General features: G+C 38.4%; 1 pseudogene; it reads left to right on the top strand.

Moving 5' to 3' along the window:
- Nucleotides 1–1,162: 1,162 nt before the first annotated feature.
- LOC140512155 (large ribosomal subunit protein eL39-like) lies at nucleotides 1,163–1,376 on the top strand (annotated as a pseudogene).
- The last annotated feature ends 12,694 nt before the right edge of the window (nucleotides 1,377–14,070 follow it).

Here is a 14,070-nt window from a genome sequence, read left to right as displayed (position 1 = left end):
ATTGACCCCCAGGCAACTATCTAAAACTCTAAGTTTGAGGCAAGGTGCTGATCTGCACCAGTAAAGAGACTGTCCACACCAGAAGTTTCCAACATTGATGAAATCAGTGGTCATCACTGAAAACGAAGTAGGGGTAATAACAATAATAGTTATCAGCATGACATAGTGGATGGAAAGCTGGCTTTGGCTTAGGGAACATCTGGTTCAGTCAGCCAATAAGTTTTTATTAAGTGTTTACTATGTGCCAGGCACTGTATTGTGTCACTGAGGATACAAAGAAAGGCAAAAATGAATGAATGAATAGATGATAAGTGATAGATAGATGCAAAAATATAAAAATTTGGTTTTAACTCTGGAACTTTAATGGAGCTCTTACCTTAAGGTCATATAGGGGAGATGATATGCAAAAAAAAAAGTGAACATAAAATAAATATGTATATAGTATAACTAGAATATGTGTGTGTGTTCATCCTTCGTTGCTGAAGAAGACCATGACATCAGAGAAATAATGACATGACTTGCACTTGACTTTGTTTTGAGTGAGGAGGGCTGTGCAGGTCACCAGCCTCACTTCTCCTCCAGAGCCATCTGAATCCAGTGACCAGATGTTCATCAGGATGACTGGAGATGACCCAGGATGAGGCAATTGGGGTTCAGTGACTTGCCCAAGGTCACACAGCTAGTGAGTGTCAAGTGTCTGAGGTGAGATTTGAACTCAGGTCCTCCTGACTCCTGCACTGGTGCTTTATCCACTGCACCACCTAGCTACCTCACCCTTAATTAGCACAAAGCCAGTGTCACATAATATGGCTGATATAGCTCCCGTTTTATTGTAGCACTGAAGGCTTGCAAATTGTATTGTACCTATTCTCATTTGATCCTCATAACAACCTCATTATCTCCATTATCTCCATTTTATACAAGAGGAAACATATTCACAGTGATTAAGCAATTTGCTCTGGATCACACAGCTAGAGTCTGAGACAAGATTTGAACTTGATTCGTTATTGCCTCTGATGTGTACAGTATAACCTCAAATATATAATTCCTATACAGACAAGGATACAGAAGACAGTTATTGAAAATATCATATAATATCATTAATCAACTCACTCTATGAAAACAAAATGGCAGGAGAAGTCTTCAACAATAATTTTTTTTAATGTTTTCGCCCAAGACTTTGAGAATCAAGAGGTTTCTCACAAAAAAGCAGAAGCAAAATCATCCCATGATTCAGTGAATTTGAATGAAAACTGGCAACCACATCAGATACAACTCAAAGGAGACATTGGAGAAGGACCAAGCTGAGTTTAAAAAGAACTGCCTGTGTAATCATGTATAGATTCACATACTTTGCAGGTTATTACCCTTTATAAGAAGTAAATTCTACTCCCTTCTAGGGAAGGAACTGGCTGAGGTTGGGGGAGAGGAGTCTAGAAGAGGCCTTTTGCAGAAAGTGGGATTTGAGCTGAGTTGTGAAAAAATTCAGGGAATCCAGGAGGCAAAAGGGAAGAAAGGATGTAAGACCCTGGGCAAGTCATTTAATCTCTCAATACCCCAGGCAACTCTCTAAGACCTGGAAAGTGATGGAATAGCTCCTTAGCTGCCTTAGTAGAGAGAATTTCAGTAAAAAGGGTTTCCTTTCTTATATCAGTAAAATCACAGATCTAGTCCAATTAAAAAAAACCAAATGGTGGTTTTTAGTATTAGTAATAACAATACTGCCTCAAATTGGGTTATCACTTTACAGTTTTTAAGTATTTGCTTTCCTTACTCTATGCCATTAAAAAAAAATAGTGTGAACTACAATTTTACTACCTTTTCTTTTTGGTGTTTGTATGCTTGTATCCAAAGACCAGAAAGCCATTTTATATCCATTTTCCTGTACTAGAACTTTTCAGAAAATGTGTATGGAAGGTCTAGTCAAATCTGTTATTTTAGCTGTCTTCTAGCTTTATTTTGTTTCAGAGACACAGGGGACTGAACTTGTAGAGCTCTGTTGATGCAAGCTGGAGCTTTGGAGAAATCAAAGCAGCCTGGTGGAAGGCAAACTTTACTGCCTCCTTTCAGAGATAAAGGAAAATGTTACAAAAGGAAAGATTTGCAGACATAGTACTAGAATGTAAGAAAGCCACGATTGACCCTAGCTGAGAAGACACTAGGAAGTAGAAGCTTACCATCCATGAGAAATTTTCCTCATCAAAAGAGTCTGAAGCTTTCTTTTCCCATCCCCAGTTGAAACAAAACAAAACAAGACTTAAAGAAAAAAAGCCACACATACTTTCATTTTTCCAGGAAGCTGACAGGGGAAAAAATGAGTCGAATTCGTAGCGTATCTTTTCAAAATGAATACAATTAATTCAGTGTAAGAGGCAATGTTTATATTCTATATTTTAAAATGAGGTTCTTTATAACTTTTTATGGAAGAAAATGGAATTTATTTGAATGAAAACCAACTTACCTATAGTCATTTGTCTCCCTATCATCTTCCAAAATATATATATTACCTTTGGTTATGCAGGGGTTCTTGACTTGGGGTCTGTGAACATGTTTGTTTGTTTTTTAATATTTTGATAATTATATTTCAATGTAATTGTTTTCCTTTGTAATCCTATGTTTTATTTTGTATATTTAAAAACATTATTGTTAGAGGAAGTCTATAGATTTTCAGAGATAAAGGACTGTCCATGGAGAGTCTATGACAAATTTATATATTCAGAGTCCTTGGTCTATTCAGATCATGACTATGTCAAAGAAATATTTGAATCTTGTCAGGATCTACTCCTTGACATAAAAGGACTTTGAAGAGAAATTAGAGGAGCTATTCAGTACTAAAAGCAAGAGGCTCTTTTGTTTGGCAAATTTTAAGAGAAAATCATATGGCTCATATGCCATCATACAAGGGAATAGGTAAGGTGCTAGGACGGTGCAACTCCTATCATACTGAGGCCAGGACTGACATCTTCCAACTTTGCCTGGGAAAGAACAGAGAAGGGATGAAACCAGTAATATCAATAGGCAGAGTTGTCTATGATGGTCTTCAATACATGACAGAAAGAAAGAGTCTACCATAGTTCTCACTGAATCTTCACTCTATGCTCCAAGGACAACTTAACCAACAAGCTAGATAAATAGAAGTTTTTAGCCTGAACTATAAGAATCCTAGTATGGAGGGCTCCAGAGAAGGAGTGGGGCAGAAAGAAGGGAGGAGAAAACATGGTTAGGTAGTAGACAGCCTATTGTTTAGAAAAAGACTAAACCAAACACACACACACACACACACACACACACGGAGGTTTTTGACACCATTGTCATATTTGTAACTCCAAAATGCGTTTTCTCCTCTTCATCTCCCATCAACCACATGTCTATACAGGTTAAAACATAGTTCCATTATCTTACAAATGCTTTGGCAGGAGGCTATATTTTTGTGTTTGGAAGACTACTTGAAGATATAGCAGGGTGTTTTTGTGAGGATGGAATATGAGGTGAAGAGAAAAGCTACCTATTCTCATTTGTGTGGTCCCCACCTTAGGAATGTGGGTATCACTGGTCATTTCCAGCCACCACAACTTTCCTCCCACTGGTCATGACCTACTCTCAAGTCAGTTCCCTCAGATCTGCCCTGAAGGAGAATTTTTACATACATTTGTAAAAGGGAACAATGGAGAAAGCTGATATGATCAACTTGGATTGTCATTGTAGACATTGAACTTGGAAGGATTGTGTCATACTCTTTGGGAAGGTTGTAGATGCAGAAGAAAGGCAAAAAGTCACTCCCCCTAGCAACCCCAAGTTCAGTTTCCTTTTGAAGGAAGTCTAGAGGTTATCTGAGTACTTTGTATGTTTCTGTGTCTGTTTATGGGCTCCTTTGAGCAGTTCATGCCTTTGGAATTTTTTTTAAAACAAAAAAATGTGCTGTCCTACCCATGTCCATCTTTGCATGCTTGCATAGGAACTGGAACCCTGGACTTCACATTTGGAGAAACAAAAACAGGAGTCATATGTAAACTATATTTAGACGTTTTACTGGAGTAACTCAAGGTAGGACAAGTCTAGGAGAGAAAATAATTCTTTTTTAGTCAGTCTCCAGGACTGGGCCTGGTCTGAGAGAGCTTTGGCGGGCCCAGGGCCATGGAGTTACAAGTGAAATATTAGAATATAAGGTGCTATAGTATAATATAAGGTAATGAGTGCAAAAGAGGGTCCAAGTACTCTAGAAAAATTTGATGAGGGAGAGAAAACTTTTATCTGGGGTTTACTCAAGAAAGGCAAAGGAGAGATGGTACCCCATGATCATTGTAGAAACAGAAGGATTCTGAGAAGCAGAGATGAATTAGTACCTTCTGGGCAGTGAGTTGTAATGGTAATTTAAATGGAAAGAGCTTTCCCATTCATTAATAGGCCCATGTGACCAGCTTAAATCACATGGAAGCTTAAGTCATATGTGGTAGGGGAGCTTGTTAAACAAGTGGAACAGAAAGGGTGGTATAGAACTGGGAGGAATTTGGAGGGAGCAGTTAGGGCTGAGGAGAGAAGACACAGGCAGGCACAGCTAGTCTTGTGAGTGTTTGTGGGAAGGCTTTGTCCCCTGCAGTGCTATGTGGATTGATTTTTTGGTTACTATGACAGATTTGGCTTTCTGGTGTCTGAATAAATGCTTTTCTTCTGCTTTCTGTATGGAGAATCAGTTATACTTTGTGATTCAGAACTACACTGGTATATTCATAGTCACCATCAGTGCTGTGAATAATGCATTGGTGATCTATTTGGCATTGCAAACAGGATGGCAGGGTATAAAATCTCTATTTGGAGGCAGAAAGACTTTAGAGGAACAAATGGATATCCCAGAATGGGAGAATTTACTTTATTCCTCCTTAGCGAAGGAATAGACTAAAAGCACTGAACCCTGTGAAAACTGAAAACTGAGGTTACAGGAGGGAGAACCTAGAGATTTAGAAAGGTATTTTCAAGGAATAGCAATAAAACCAGGGAAAGAAAAGGCAAGGATGTGTAGGAGAAGCTGGATTTTATTAACAGGTTACCATATAATGTGTAAAAGCAGAAACAAAAGTGAGACAAACTGATGAAAGAAAAAATTCAGATGGAAAAGGGGCTAGTGTGCATGAGAATTCTCAGTGTTTGGGCTCTCCTTTAAAAAGAGCAAGTGGGGGACTGGGGGTGCAGTCTGTGGTGGAAGAAAAGGCAACAACTTTTTAGCTCATTTACCTCAGAAGACGTGGCTGGTGAAAGAAATGTGCATACAACCTTTGTACAGACCCAGCCAAGTTGCCATGGTGACAACTGCCAGGAGAGTGCATGGGAGGAAAATGTAACAAAGTTATAATTGGAAAATGAAACAATGTTACAGGGAGAGGCTTCTCAGACAGACACATACCCTATACTAAGGCAAAAACAAAAGAAACAAGGGGAAAATACAATGTTTAGGGAGATAATTGAGGATTTTACTCAGCAGGAGAACATAGATATTTTGAGTCAGTTCATCCAAAGGATGGAAGAATCATTAATATCTTGGATGATGAGAATCAATGACGGAGGGGCTGGAGGAGTATCTATAGATGGCATACACTGTTTTTTGTACAGCAAGCTTTTAAAGATTATAATGTACAAGGAGGTAATAATATGGCTAATCTATTATGTTTGGCTGCAGAAGGATGCAGTAAGCATTATCGTACTGATTCTATGTGGCGTAGTGGAGATAGACCCTGGTATTCACTTAGGGACTGTATAAGAAAGTTAAGGAGAAAGTAATGAAGGCTGTCATAATGATCTGAAACACAGATGCATACTATGATACCCCCTTAGCAGTTTCCCATAGGGATATGATACTGAACATGGCTCCTCCTGTTTATAAGCACCTAGTTTTGATTCTAACAATTGAGGAAATAGGGAATTCTTTTTCAGAGGCACTGGACAAGATTTCACAGCTAAATAACTTAGTGGACTAGGGAAAAGATAAATTTCCTCAAGAGGGAAGAGTAAATACCCAGTGAATTCAAAACCAGAATATATTGACAAGAAAAGAATTGTTTACTGTTGCATTGAGAGCAAAGGTAGATTTTGAAAGCATAGATGGTGTACCAACTATACAAAACGTACCAAGAAAAGGGGCTTGATGCTAGATGGAACAGAGAAGTAAGAACTGCCCCTACAGATCCTCCTAAACCCTTGTATCTAAGTTTGTCACACCTTCTAGGAGAACAGGAAATTGACCAAGCTCCAGCTCAGATTAAAGAAATACTCAGACAGGATTACAGGCCTCATGTCAATTTGATCATATATTGGAAAAACGGATCAAATACTGTAACTGGGGTATTAATAGATACGGGGGCAGTGTTCCCTTATATATGGAAACTTTGATAATTTTAAACATGGAACTCTTGTCATCATCACAGATCTTGGAGGGGCTGAAATATCAGCCAGACAAGTCAAATAATGAAAATTGGACAATTACATAAGAAAGAATATATCATGGTAATTGTACCCATTCCTGAATACATAGAATGGATATATTGAGAGGTCTGACTTTAAATTTACCTGAGGGGAGATATCAATTTGCAGTAAGGAAGACAGAAATTAATACAGTTTTAGTGAGTAAAATAAAAATGGACCCAATCACTTTACATGAATCTTATGAAGTAATTACTTTAAAGTAGTATCATGTACCAGGTGAGCAAGATGAAATTACCAAAACTATAGCAGAATATGTTGAGGCAGGAGTGTTAGTTCCTACAACCACTCGATGGAATAGTCCTGTCTGGCCAGTACAAAAGTCAGATGAGACATGGAGGATGACAGTGAATTACAGACAGCTGGATAAAGTGACTCCTCCCTTGCGTGCTGTTGTTCCAGACACCATTACCTTTGCCACAAAGATATCTGCATAGTCCCATTATTTGTCACAGGATTGTGGCTGAACATTTAGATGATTTAGAGCTACCTGGTACACAGTTTACCCACTACACAGATGATATTATGATGCAGAGAAAAAATGTGAAAGAAGTGGAGAAGAGTTTGATGCTTTTAACTGAGCATACAAAAAGCAAAGAGTAGGAAATTAACCCTGCAAAGATTCAAGGACCAGCTCAAATTATAAAATTTTGTGGTATACAAGGGAGTAAGGTTCTGTGAGAGATTCTCTCATAAGCTCAAAAAATGATTCAGGATTTTCCTATCTCCACCAATAAGAAAGCAGCCCAAAAGTTTATAGGATTTTTTTTAGATATTGGCAACATCACATACTGCATTTAGGACAAATTTCAAAATCTTTATATAAAATTACTAGGAGAAAATATAAATTTGATTGGGAACTTGAGCAAAGAAGTCTGCTATACAACTGGCCCTAGATTTATGGCCTATGCCAAGAGGCCTGGTGGAACTACAAGTGACTGTACAGGATGAATATGCAAACTGGAGTTTCTGGCAAAAACAATAAAGCCCAGATGTACCCTTAGGATTTTGGTCTAGGAAATGTCCTTCATTTGGAATTCAATATACCCCTTTTGAGAAGTGATAGAGAGCCAAGATGGTGGAGTAAAAAGACGGTCCTGTAGAAGTTCCCTACCATAGCCAGTAAAAGACCCATAAAAAATGACTCTAAACAAATTCTAAAGCAGCAGAAGCCACAAAACAACAGAGTGAAAGAGATTTCCAGCCCAAGGCAGTCTAGAAGGCCAATAGGAAAGGGCTATTGCACAGGGTGCGGAGCAGAGCCCAGCTCAGCCTTGGCCACACAGCACAGCACAGACAGGACTAGAGCAAGCTGGGGCATAGAATCGGCAGCATCAGCTGTGGTTCGCAGATTGCTCAACCCACAAACGCCAAAGACAGTTTCAAAGGACACTGAAAAAGGTTTTTGACCGGGGGGAGAAGGGAATGTGGTCTGGTCCCAGCAGTAGTAGTACCTGCATTGGCAGCATCCATTTTTGGAGCCCTCAGCTTAAAGACCCTGGAGGAATAGAGCCACTGATCTGGATCTCAGCCATGAGTGGCGGCCATGGGGTAAGGAGTACTGTCTGGCATGGTGGACCTGGTAGAGGCTCTGAAGAGGGAATTCTACTTGCAGATTCTGGGCAGAAAAGTTTGCTGTAGCTCCCAGACCAGAGAACAGGCCAGGAGAAGAGTAAACTCATCTCCCTTGATTGTGCCACCTTAGAGAAACTGAGAACTTACAGATCCCCAGAGTATACACTCCTCTTGACAAAGGACTCAAAAGTCAAGCAACAGGCTGGGAAAATGCCCCAAAAAGGAGGAAAAAATAAGACTATAGAAGGTTACTTTCTTGGTGAACAAGTATTTTCTTCCATCCTTTCAGATGAGGAAAAACAATGCATACCATCAGAGGAAGACCTAAAAGTCAAGACTTCTGCATCCAAAACCTCCAAAATAAATGTGTAATGGTCCCAGGCCATTGAAGAGCTCAAAAAGGATTTTGAAAATCATGTATGAGAGGTGGAGGAAAAATTGGGAAGAGAAATGAGAGCAATGCAAGAAAATCATGAAAAATGACTCAACAGTTTGCTAAAGGAGACCCAAAAAAATGCTGAAGAAAATAACACTTTTAAAAAATAGGTTAACTCAATTGGCAAAAGAGGTTCAAAAAGCCAACAAGGAGAAGAATGCTTTAAAAAGCAGAATTAGCCAAATGGAAAAGGAGGTTCAAAAGCTCACTGTAGAAAATAGTATTTTAAAAATTAAAGTGGAGCAAATGGAAGCTAATGACTTTATGAGAAACCAAGAAATTGCAAAACAAAACCAAAAGAATGAAAAAATGGAACATAATGTGAAATATCTCAGTGGGAAAACAACTGATCTGGAAAATAGATCCAGGAGAGACAATTTAAAAATTATGGGACTACTGAAAGTCATGATCAAAAAAAAATCCTAGATGTCATCTTTGATGTAACTATCAAGGAAAACTGCCTTGATAGTCTAGAACCAGAGAATAAAATAAACACTGAAAGAATCTACTGATCATTTCCTGAAAGAGATTCCTAAAGGAAAACTCCTAGGAATATTGTAGCCAAATTCCAGAGTTCCCAGGTCAAGGAGAAAATATTGCAAGCAACCAGAAAGAAACAATTCAAGTACTGTGAAAATACAATCAGGATAACACAAGATCTAGCAGCTTCTACATTAAGGGATCGAAGGGCATGGAATATGATATTCTAGAAGTCAAAGGAACTAGGATTAAAACCAAAAATCACTTACCCAGCAAAACTGAGTATAATACTTCAGGGGAAAACATGGTCATTCAATGAAATAGAGGACTTTCAAGCATTCTTGATGAAAAGACCAGAACTAAAAAGAAAATTTGACTTTCAAACTCAAGAATCAAGAGAAGCATGAAAAGGTAAACAGGAAAGAGAAATCATAAGGCACTTACTAAAGTTGAACTGTTTACATTCCTGCATGGAAAGATAATATTTGTAACTCTTGAAAGGTTTCTCAGTATTTGTGGAGTTGGAGGGATTACACACACACACACACACACACATACACACACAAACACACACACACACACACATATAGACAGAGGGCACAGAGTGAGTTGAATAGGAAGGGATGATATCTAAAAAAATAAAATTAAGGGGTGAGAGAGGAATATATTGGGAGGAGAAAGGGAGAAATGGAATGGGTCAAATTTTATCTCATTAAAAAAGCAATAAAAAGCTTTTCCAATGAAGGGGAAAAGAGGGAGGTGAGAAGGAAAAAGTGCAGCTTAATCTCATCACATTTGGCTTAAGGAGGGGATATCATGCTCATTCAATTTGGTAAGAAAATCTATCTTACACTACAGGAAAGTAGGGGAGAGGTGGAGTAGGGGGCATGATAGAAGGGAGAACAAATGGGAAGAGAGAATAATTAGAAGGAAACACTTTGAGGGAGGGACAAGGTCAAAAGAGAGAATAGAAGAAATGGGGGGCAGGATAGGATGGAGGGAAATATAGTTAATATTACACAAAATGACTATTATGGAAGTCTTTTGCAAGACTACACATATATACCTTAGGTTGAATTGCTTCCCTTCTCAGTGGGGATGGGTGGGGAGGGAGGAAGGGAGACCAGTTGAAACTCAAAGTTTTGGGAACAAATGTTGAGAATTGTTTTTGCATGTAACTGGGAAATAAGAAATACAGGTAATGGGGTATAGAAATCTGTCTTGACCTACAAGAAAAGAGAGAAGATGGGAATAAGGGAAGGGAGGGGTGTGATAGAAGGGAGGGCAGATTGGGGGAAGGGGCAATCAGAATGCATGGCATTTTTGGGTGGTGGAAGGGGAGAGATGGGGAGAAAATTTGGAACTCAAAAGTTTGTGGAAATGAATGTTGAAAACTAAAAATAAATAAACAAGCCAAAACAAAGCAAAACAGTTGTAAGCTGCATACTGGGCTTTGGTAGAGACTGAATAACTGACTTTGGGTCATGAGATAATATTAAGGCCTGGAATCTCAATTATAACCTGGGTAATGAGTACCCCAACTTCTCACAGAATTGGACATGCACAAGAAGCTACCATAATTAAATGGAAATGGTATATTCAAAATGGAATTAAAGCAGGTAAAAGTGGAGTTTCTGATTTACATGCATCTATAGCAAACATAGATATTGAGGGAAATGATACATGCCCTGAACCAATGCAACAGTTGCTACAATCCTTGGTAAAATGCAATGAGGAATATAATGGATTAACTGAAGAGCAAAAGAAACATGCATTGTTTACTAATGGGAAAGCAAAATATTTGGGCCATAAAAGACGTTGGAAAGTGGACTAGGTGGACTTTGGAAAGTACTGGGATAGGTGAGAGTGGTCAATATGCTGTACTTATGGCAGTATACTAAGCTATCAAAACAGAACAAGGAGGACAGTGTCATATATTCACTGATTCATGGGTGATAGATAATAGGTTAGCTACATAGATACCCATGTGGATAAATCAAAACTGGGAAATTCATGGCAAATAAATCTGGGGCAAAGAATTATGGGAATATATATGGGACATGTCTTTGGTTACTAATTTGTCAGTTTTTCATGTAGATGCCACATGGCCTTCACCACACCAGAAGGTGAGTACAATGCACATGCTGATCAACTAGTAAAGATTACTACTCAGCATATTGCTCCTACTCTGACATCAACTGATGATCTGGTACTAGAAAAATGGGTCCATTTAGGGGTCCAGGCGACAGACCAATGGGCACAAGACTGAGGGATTAGTATCTCTTATTCATTGTTAAAGAAGTAGCAGAGGAATATTATAGGTGTCGGTTGGAAAAGGAACTAACTGTTCCTGAGGCAGTAATTTGAGATAGCAAGGGGAATAGTACCAGCCCAAATTTGGCAAATACATTATATTGGACTGCTATGCCAAGATAAAGGATGCAAATTTATATTTACTTGTGCTGACAACTATTCAGATGTATTAGTGACTTGTCCCTATAAGAATGAAACCCAGAAAAATACCTGTAAAACTCTAGATATCATAAGTCTATATTATGGAACCCTAATGTAGATCCAAAGCAACAATAGGTCACATTTCAAAGGTAATTAAATGAAGAGATTTTGTGTATTAAAAAATATAGATTGGATATATCATGTCACATATTATCCACAAGCATCTGGGTTAATTTAAAGAATGAATGGATTATTGAAAGAACAGTTAAGAAAGTTAAGTTCTAATAATTCTTATCAGCAATGAGAAGATAATTTGTTCATTGTTTTATGTAATTTGAATGATAGCCCATTAGGAGGAAGTACACCTCTAGTACAGCTCTAGAATGATGACCCCAAATCTGCAAATTAGAAAACAACAAACACATAAGATCCCAAATAGTGAGGCCAGATGTTCTAGCACTGTGTCCAAGAACACCTGGTTCAACAGGACATGATTTACATTGTGTAGAGGACTTTAGGTTGGATAGAAAAGAAACAAGAAAATCATCTACTGGAATATGTATGAGAATCCCCAAAAATCATTTTGGATAGGTATTAACTAAATCTGGAGTAACAACTCGAGGAATATATGTATTGGCTGGAGTGATAGATACTAATTATCAAGGAGAAATTACTATGGCATTCCAAAATTTAGGTAAAGAACCCATACAGTTTTGTAAAAGTGATAGGATAGTTCAAGGGATTATTATTTCTTGTGAAACAATACCCCTTGTGAAGATTGACCCTCCTTCTGAAATAACTAGCAGAGGAACTGAAGAGTTGGGTTCTACTGATGTAATAAAATTGGGAGCTAAAATATGGGTAAAAAGGAAGCCAAATGATGTTCCAAAGGCTGTGGAAACTATAGCACACAGGAAAGATAATACCCTAACTGCTATTTATTCAGGAGAAGATGATTATCAAAATTTACTCTTAATTCATATATTCTACCGTGAATGAGGCTATGATAGTGGGTTCATGGACTCCAGAAGCACAGCTTCTACTCTGATTCTAGTTATTGTCTCCTCGTTTCTTTTTGGTTTTGGTCTGGTAAACTTGTTTGCTACATTTGCTTCCTGCAGGCTTAGTTTCCTCCAACTGCATATATCTAATTGCTTAAGCCAGATGTCATCCCCTGTTCACAACTGTGATGGGTCACCCCTGCACCTGGCATCGACCAAGTTCCATATGCTAGCCTCTCTAATGGGACCTCTTGGGGCAGCTCTACATCCAATTTCAGTAGGAAGTAGGTATAGAAGAAGAGACCTTTGTCTCTTACCAGGAGATTTTAAGTCCCATTTGTTCAAGAGAGAATGATAGGATGCTTGTGCTCAAGCCCTACCCACTCTAAGACATTGTTTGATGTGCTTATTTTCTGTGATCCCTGGCATATTGTTGTAAAGTTCTGTTGATACCAGTTGCCCCACTGATCTATGTAATGAATACGAAAGATCTTGGGGCCAAATGTAGTGGTAATTTAAGTTGGAAGATTTTCCCCAATTATTAATAGGCTCATGTGACCTGTTTGAATCACATGGAAGCCTAAGTCACATGTGGCGGGAGGAATATGGTGAACAGGTGGAACAGGAAAGGTGGAGTAGAAATGGGAGGAAGTTGGTGAGAGCAGTTAGGGTTGAGGAGAGAAGACACAGGTAGTCACAGCTAGTCTTGTGAGTATTTGTTTGTGGGAAGGTCCATTGGAGGAGGTGGGTGAAGGCTTGGGAATGACTTTGTCCCCTGCAGTGCTAATGTGTATTGATTTTTGGTTACTATGATGGATTTGGCTTTCTGGTGTTGGAATTTGGCTCTCTGGTGTCTGAATAAATGTTTTCCTTCTGCCTTTTGTATGGAGAGTCAGTTATACTTTGTGATTCAGAACTACACTGTCATTCATAATCACCATCAGTGCTGTAAATATTGCCTTGGTGATACAGGAGTCAGGGGAGAGGATGGGTGGTCTGCAGACAGCATCAAATTTCAGGAAGTTAGTGATCTAATTCTATTGAATTATGAGTGTGTGGAAGGAGAAATGTGGAATAAGTTTGAAGAGGTAGATTGGAACCACGTTGTATGAGGCTTTAGATGAAGAGGTTGTATTTTATACCCATGGGTGATAGGAAGTAACTAAAGGGGAATGACATCTGTGTTTCAGAAAAATCATTTGAACAAAAGTGAATTGGGGGGACTAAATCATCCAGATTATTATGTCAGTCTTACACTCCACTCTAATCATAGATACAGCTTCTGTGACCAGTTATTTCCAGATATCATTTGAAGAAGATGAGAACACTCACTGAGTTTCAGTAAAAGAATAGATTAACTTACTCAGTAACATATTAAATTATTAAATGAAAGATATTAAGAAATGTTAAAAAGAAAAATATGACACATTTTATTCCTATCATAGATTTTTTAAAAATCCATGTGTGGGTAGATCACTGCCAATGTATTAATTAGATGATGGGTGCAAAGGCCTTCAGGAATCACTTCAGATCTACAATATGCCCCTGAATGTTGTATTTTCATGGAGTCTTTGACTTTGCTGAAAAATACAGAAAACTTCAAATGTTCAGGCAGCTTCCCTATTTGAAGAAATGCAGAAGGTATTAGCCTAC

Source organism: Notamacropus eugenii, chromosome 6 (assembly GCF_028372415.1).
Source record: "Notamacropus eugenii isolate mMacEug1 chromosome 6, mMacEug1.pri_v2, whole genome shotgun sequence".
NCBI lineage: Eukaryota > Metazoa > Chordata > Mammalia > Diprotodontia > Macropodidae > Notamacropus > Notamacropus eugenii.
This window is presented reverse-complemented; position numbering and strand designations above follow the sequence as displayed.